Source organism: Motacilla alba, chromosome 1 (genome assembly GCF_015832195.1).
Source record: "Motacilla alba alba isolate MOTALB_02 chromosome 1, Motacilla_alba_V1.0_pri, whole genome shotgun sequence".
NCBI classification, from domain to species: domain Eukaryota; kingdom Metazoa; phylum Chordata; class Aves; order Passeriformes; family Motacillidae; genus Motacilla; species Motacilla alba.
Window position 1 is genome coordinate 23,461,120 of NC_052016.1, and position 7,847 is coordinate 23,468,966.

General features: G+C 36.3%; 1 long non-coding RNA gene across 1 annotated transcript; it reads right to left on the reverse strand.

Annotated features, from left to right (window-relative positions):
* Positions 1 to 468: 468 nt before the first annotated feature.
* Positions 469 to 6,448, reverse strand: LOC119709989. The gene is made up of 4 exons (XR_005259469.1): positions 6,314 to 6,448; positions 4,348 to 4,407; positions 2,134 to 2,180; positions 469 to 1,741 (listed from the first exon to the last, which is right to left on the reverse strand). It is a non-coding gene; the product is annotated as an uncharacterized LOC119709989 (long non-coding RNA).
* Between the last annotated feature and the right edge of the window lie 1,399 nt (positions 6,449 to 7,847).

Genomic DNA, 7,847 nt, shown 5'->3' on the forward strand with positions numbered 1-7,847 from the left:
GTACCTAAGTGTAAAAAGATAGTGAAAAATACTTTGAAAAAATACTTCAAGAAAGTTAGCTAGGCTTTTTAAGGGACACTTATTTAGGTTATCAACTCCCTACGCTTGCAGTAAGTCACTGACAATTAGGTCTTGTTTATCTATCAGCCATCATACTGTTTCATTTCTGCACCAAAGTAAATTCTGCATGCATTTGGTTCTCCAACCAATGAGAATTATTTTTATTGCTTCCTACATACAGGAAACACCAAGAAAAGAAGCAAGTGCTTTACAGACAAAACTCACAAATACCAAAGCTGGTGGTTTTGTTTGCATTTTTTCATTTTTTATCTTTTAAACATTTCCAACCATGAATTCCCATTCTCTTAACTGTTTCCAGGGGAGTTCATCCTGCTTTAAAAGTTCCAAATTTTTTATTTTTTTTTTTCTCACAGGAGCACCCTATGCCACTGAGGGGCCACAGAAATGCTAGACATAGTAAGGAAGCTTAGGCTGAACAAAGTCAGGTTAGCGAGAGGCCAAGCCAATGCCCCTCCTCTAAAGGGATCTAGAACCTGCTCTAGTTACCTTTTTGCATTGCACCAGTGGAAAACAGGGAACTTGAGCCCAAAGTTAGGCACATGAGCCGGAGTTGTTATAAAGAAAATTACAAGCACTGAAAAATGCTTGACTGCTACACTAGGAACTCAGTTCATGACATAAGCTGCTCTTTGAGGCAGATCATCACACCTCACTGCACACACAGTTTTTATCCACTAGCTCTTCCATCCTTCCAGTCTTCCTTCTGTTTGATACTCAGCCCTTCCTTTTTTCCTTCCCACACAACTCATTTCATCACAGATAACAGCATTTGTCATGCCCTCTCTCTGTTATTCTGTGTTTTTTTCCTCTTGTGCCACTTCAAGCAGTGATTCACAAGCTCACAAATTATTCTGTCATTACTTATACTTGTTTATGAAACTTCCAACAGATGGGTAATGGTCTTCCAAAGTAATAGTTAACTCCAGGCACACATATTGACAATGTAAAATGAAATGCTTCTGTTTGTACCCTGTGCTCCTTTTTTGTGATACATGAAAAGTGACTTAAATGACTTCTGAAAGGCTTTTGACTCAATTGCTGCTCCTTAGTGGAGTCAGTTTCCCACAGCCTTGTAGACCTTGCCCTCTGTAGTCTGCCAGTTAAACCCTGGAAGCCAAGATTCAGTATTTCTGCTATTCTGTTTTCCTCTTAGAAACAGTCAGAAAACACATTTGTGATGTATGGAAAAGTTACTAAAAAATGTTGCACTACTCTAACTGCAAGAAGATAGTCATGAAAGGCAGAAAAAAAATGAGGACAGATTTGTAAACTAATGGGATAAAATTCAGTGTTTGGAAATAAGTTCCAAAAGACCAATAACAAATTAAAATGCTCCATATTTCTACTCATCACTTTTTTTTTTCTGATTTTTTTTTCCTAAGCATATTCTAGGTCTAATGATCTCCTTTTCTCATATATGCCTTTGTTATATATTATTGTGTCTGTGTGAACCCAAAAGAAATAGAAAGGTAAACTCACTATGAAATTGTCAAAAATATTCTACTCGTGATTAATGTCTTGCCCTTTAGTTAGAATAAAATGCAAACACAAATTCCTTTTATAATTATTTTCTTTACTTGCCTGTTTTGAGTAACCATATCTCCCTCCAGGGCTAATTCAGATTTATGCAAGACTGATTCGGTGCTGAGTAGAAACATCCCTGGGCAAATTATAAGGATTAAACAAGAAATATTTTGTCAACTTGACTTGTGACTATATGGATATTACTATAGTTACTCAGCAATTTTGTAGAACTTATCATTAAAATATCCCATAATTCCATGTCTCACCACACAAGAGTCTCAGAAAGGCAATGTAACTTTCAAGGCTAGAGTCTGGATATTTTTAGAGGGTAGTGGATTTCAACTTGTTTTTGGTGTAATGAATCTGACTTCGAGGAAGAAAGCCTCATCACCATTGCAATGAATGCAAGGGTTGCATATTTCTTTGATTTTTTTTTTTGTACATCACTTATTTTAAAAGTTACTAATTAAAAGTTTTGTTCAATCCATAATAAATCCAGTAGCAACTCTGAATGAATCACATACTTACGGTGATGTCACACCTTCTTTCTAGTGAGTATCCTCTTTGATAACTCCCTAAAATCTCAAAGAACAAGCATGGTTTTCCTAACAGACAAAGTTCCAAAACACTAATTAAAAGGTTGACATCGTTCTAATATTTATTAAACCAGAAGGTTAGTAAGCAATAAAACAGTTGCTAAATGCTTTTTATGGGGTATTTTATAACAGTTAAATTTCTCTTTTGAAAAAGAAGCATATAAACAAACCAAGAAGCGAGACTCATTTGTACGCTCCAGCAGTCCCCAAATCAGATTGATTTTTCAACATATTAAACTGGCAAGTCACTGCAACACAATACCTGACACCCCTCACTGCATAGTTCCCTATTCTTCCTTCCTGTTCTCTAATTTGGATTATTTTTATTTGTTCTTTAACATTTTGGTGTTCATTTCTTTAATAATTCAATGTTCACTTCTTTACAGAGTGTCAATAAACTCACTATCAAAAGAGACTGATCTTTAGATGCAGATAAGCATAGAAATGATCAGAACTAGGCTGTAAAAGACTGAATCACAACCTTAGAAAACATCAAACTCTTCATCAATTCCAAGAAAGTGCTAGGTATGCTCAGCCCCTGGCTTTAAAGAACAGTTCTTTGCTATTCAAAATGTAGAAATCAAGGACTGGATGACAGACCAACATGAAAGACTGTAATATAAATGTATTTCAAAAATATTCCAGTTGCAGGGATCACGTAGAATAGACACTGAGACATGCCAAGTTCTGGAGATCAAAGAATATATTTTTGTCTTGTTTATTAAGATTAATTTAAATTTCTCAGCAGTCATCAAATTTTTAAGGATCTCATTGCAGAAATGAGGCCTGTTGCTGTGAGATATGTGTGTGGTGAAGGGATCTCCAAGACATGTCTAAGATATGCAGTGAAAGGATTTCCCTGGGTACAAAGGCATGCTGATGAGGTAATAAGTTATCAGACCATTATCACTGCCATTGGCCACTTGGAAGAGGGAGTGATGTCAACATATCACAGTTCTGTCCTGTACAAGACTAATCTCTATCAATGTAGCAGTCATTTACATATAATGTTCTACGCCCCCATTTATGACATCAGTAACAGGACATTTGACTACAGTCTCACCTCCATGTCCCCCAAAAGTATAAACTGACATTTTAAATCCTCCATGGTGGAGGAGGAGAATACAATCACCTTGCAGATAAGTCAGCATACTTGCTCCTCTCTCCTACCTGAAGCAGGGACATCTCTTCGGTAAGATTTGTGCCCTTTTAACTTGGGGACACTTTTACAGAAAGTTAAACACTGATATTTTGCAGATCTAGTGCATTTATCACATTATCTAGATGAATTTATCACTGCAATAATAAGAGTCTGTAATCTGTTGCTTGTAACAAACCACACTATTGGTGAATCTGTGATCATGAATGAGATCAGATAGAGTGTAATCCCACTGTTGGTTCTTCTGGGATCTTGTTAAATGCAACCATATTTATAGTGCTAAGTTTGACATTGAAAACTCAACTCAGCTGCGGCAAGCACCTCTGAAATCTGAGGACCAGCTGCAAAGCAAGGGGGGTTATTTTCTGCCAAAGTTCTATCCTCCTACCACAACACTCAATGGCACAGTTCCGGCTCACCACTGGATGTCTGAAGTTCCCAGGCAATAGGAATCACATTGCAGCATACAATGCAATAATAGCTTCTGAATATTATAATAAACACGCTTCCAGAAAATATAAGATAATAATAATGAAAATGGTTGAGTGCGTTATACAGTATCATCACAGAAAAAGTCAGGAACATAATGTGCTGTATGTAATTACTGTACTGGGATGTCACATTAATGACCACACTGTACACTGAAAGATACCTTTTCCTAAGATTCATATCTGCATTTTGCCATTTTTGAATCCCTGGCAGGAGTATTCACAGTGCATGTGTGCTTAAAATTGACATATTCTGAACATTTGGTGCTCTTTTGATGGTGTTTGTTACATACAGCAGAATATAAGATTTCAGATTTAAAATATGTTTTCTACCTCATCCCACTATGGATCAATGTATTAAGCCAGTCTAGCAGAAAGTTAGAGGCAGACACAGGAAAAAAAAAAAGGGGGGGTTATTTTAAGATCAAACAAAAAAAGATGTGTTATATTTTCTTGTTTAACTAACAATGAATAAACATTTATATAGTAGGTTACTTACCAAAGTACAAGCCCTTTCCATGTGTTCCAAAGGTACAGGGGAAGAGGGCAAGGATGCTGACTACAGAGAAGAGAAAGTTTATTGACTCACAACAAATTTGCTGCTTAAAAAGAAAAACATACTGTCAAAATAAGGAATGCATCTGGCAAGTCAATGACAGACACTCTTCATAAAGGCACAAAATACTACCTTTTTAGAGAAGCAAGTTTTTACTCCTAACAAGGAATAGGAAGCTAATTTGAAGAGTTGATATTTCTTTGTAGGGATACTGCAGCAGGCAATCAACTCCCCAAAGAGATTGAAGACAAATGTTCATTTCTGGAATGCTTGTTTTGTCATATTCCACAATTCTCAAGTAATTTTTTTTTTTATTCTTTTGAGATATTCTCGGAAGATAATGAGAATGCTTATTGTACATATAGAATTTATCTGTCCTTTATTGGCTTTTTGAGTCATCCTTCTCCAAGGCTTCTCATGAAAATTGATATGAAACATAGCGAAAAGAAATTAGTGTCAGAGGTAGAAGAATATGCTGTATATTATGGGTAGAAAGTAGAGGATATTGTGATTCACTATTGAATATCATAATGGATAGGAGAACAAATTCATAAAATCAAGACAAGCTTGTTTCCTTATGTATCATAAAACACATTATTTCATAAAGGGTGGATTTACTGTCTCTGGATTCAGACAGCCTGCCTTGCCAAAGAAAATTGTAACATTCTCTGAAGGATACTTGATAGAAGTGGCCCACAGAATTACTGTTACTGCTAATAATTCTAATAATAAGAATAGTAGAACATGAACCCAAATTGAAAAAAAAATCTGAAAATATGATGTTGCTACAGACAGCATCAATAAAGAGATCAAGTTAAACCATGAGAGAGACAGAAAGACAAGTGTAATTAGCAATTTTAAAACTGGGCAGAGGAAAGACATGTAATATGGGTTGTCCTGAGATTTTTGTCTTCATATGCCAAAACCATTTATAACTGAGGTCAATTTCTTTTTGCCTGAATAATTAACTCTTACTATTTATTTTAAAAGCTGCTGAGGCACTCCAGCCAAAACTGAAAAAAGTCATAACTGACTATGTGATGATATGTTACAATAGGTCCTTTTGAATTATTCCATTGTATAAGAGAGGCTACAAGGAAAAGGAAACAGTCCAGAAGGAATTATACCCAGAACTATCAAATAAATAATATATTAGACAGAAGTTAGAAAAAGTCTCCAAGAATGATCTCCAGGGAAATAAGTGGAAATATAGAGAGAAGGAAAAAAAAAAAAAAGGAGTATGTCCTGGCCAGATTGTTACTTTAGCTTAGCAAAGCAGAAAAGCTTAAATACTTGCAGATCTGGGAAAAGGGAAAAGTAAGGAGAAACTAAGAAGTTATCTGGACAGCACCCTTTTTCCAGCTATGTAATAATTAGTGAGACCAAGCAGACAATTATTTAATGCTACAAAGAAGATGAGCCTGGCATTTGGCTAAGGCATTCTAACTCATCACAGGTTAGATCAGACTTTTTCTAAAAGCCAACATCTTTTATTTCCAGTCAGACAGAAAGCCATGTATCCTTGCCTAAAATGCAAAGATATGCTCTATGTTCTGGAGACAGAGACAAACAAATGGAGCCTATGGACCCTAAGGTACCATAAAAGCAAATATCAGATTTAAGCTGAAGGAAGATCCAAAGGGTAGAATCCAGAAGATTGACTAAGCTGTGGCAATGCATAGAGAAAAAGGAAACAAAAATTAAAACACTGTTGAAAGGTAAGGAATGAGATAAAAAGGAAGAGAGAAAGAATTAAGTTAAAAAGATTGTGGGAAAGGCCATCTGAAGGACTCTATCAAAAGTGGGGTGAGGATGAGGAAAGAGAGAGGGAGAGGCAGGGAAACAGGGAGGAGATGGGATAAATAAGGCAAAACTACATAACATATGGATCTTTGGATTTTCCACTCACTTTTGTCTTCTGATCCTTCATCTTGCACTGATCTGACTGAACAGCCTTCTGAAAAGACTTTGGTGAGTGTGTGAGGGAGTGTGGCTGTATGTGCTGCCTTCAGTGGTCTTCAGTATCCTCAGTCAGTTGCTCAAGTTCTTTCACAGTTTCAGAGAGGAGGCCAAATGCTCTTTTAATGTGGGTCATGGAGAGCGTGAAAAGCTGCTTCATTTCCAAGTCTGAATAGAAGACACTTTCTTTCTGAATAGAAGTCTTTCTTTCTGAATAGAAGTCTTTCTTTCAACTACCTAAAAGGCTGAAAATGTAAATGTATTTTTGCTCCTCATACTTACTAAAACTGTATGTGTATTAACCCTTATTTTGCTCTTGTCTAACAGTGGCAGCAGAAAGACAACAAGTGCATGCAAAAATATTTTCTGCTGGATTGATTTTGATGAAGGTCCAGAGTATTTACCATTAGCCAAAAATCAGACCTTGCTATTAGCAAGTAAAAAAAAAAGAGTTTGTCAGCAGAAGAGAGAGTCAAAGAGATGTAAGAGTAACTTCTTCAAACTCAACCACCACTGTGATGTTCAACACCTTGTTTCATTGACAAGTTCTGTAACTTGATAAATACTGTATCTTGAATCTTCTTATTGGAAACATTTTTTTAAATGTTGACAGTCTTTTTTTTTTTCTTTTCATGCATCTGTGCATTCACTATTGCCCATATAAGCTTATTAAAGAAGTTTTTAGTCCTTCATCTCATTTGTAATTAAGCCTAAATCATGATTTAAGCTTGAAAAGCATCAGGGGCACCATTACACTTTATCTCATCCTATGTTTGCTTCTAGTGGGACACTCTTTAAGTGAGGGATGCATAAACCTAGAGAATTATTAAATGAGTAAATGTGTGACCAAAATTCAGAGGTCTGCATAGGAACATTGACCTCAGAGAAGGTAGAATGACTGAACAAGTAGTTTGGACAGGTGGATAATTTAAAGTAAACAGATGACAAACAGCATATATCTTCAAAGAAGTCTGCCTGAAATATTTCATAAATATCTGTAAGAAAAAAAATCCCCACAATTGTAAATCAGTCACCAGACAATTCACAAGTACTGAATAAAACCTTCCAAACATAGCTGAATTTGTAATAAGACCCACTTAACTATATTATGACACACAGCCCACCAAAAAGATAAAAGGTGCCACCAGAATAGGCAGCATAATCAAATCAATAAGGATGGAAAAGGCCTCTGAGATAAAGGAGTCAACTATTAACTCAGTACTGCCAAGTCCACCACTGTGCCATGTCCCTAAGCAGCATAGCTACACAGGTTTTGAACACTTCCGGAGACAGTTATTTCACTATTTCCCTGAGGCACCTATTTCAGTGTTTGTCCACCCTTTCAGTGAGACAGTTTTTCCTAATATCTGAACCAAACCTCCCCTGGTGTAGCTTGAGGCCATTTCCTCTTGTCCCATCACTTGTTAATTGGGAGAAGAGCCCAAACCTCACCTGGTTACACCTTCTTGTCAGGTAGTTGTGGA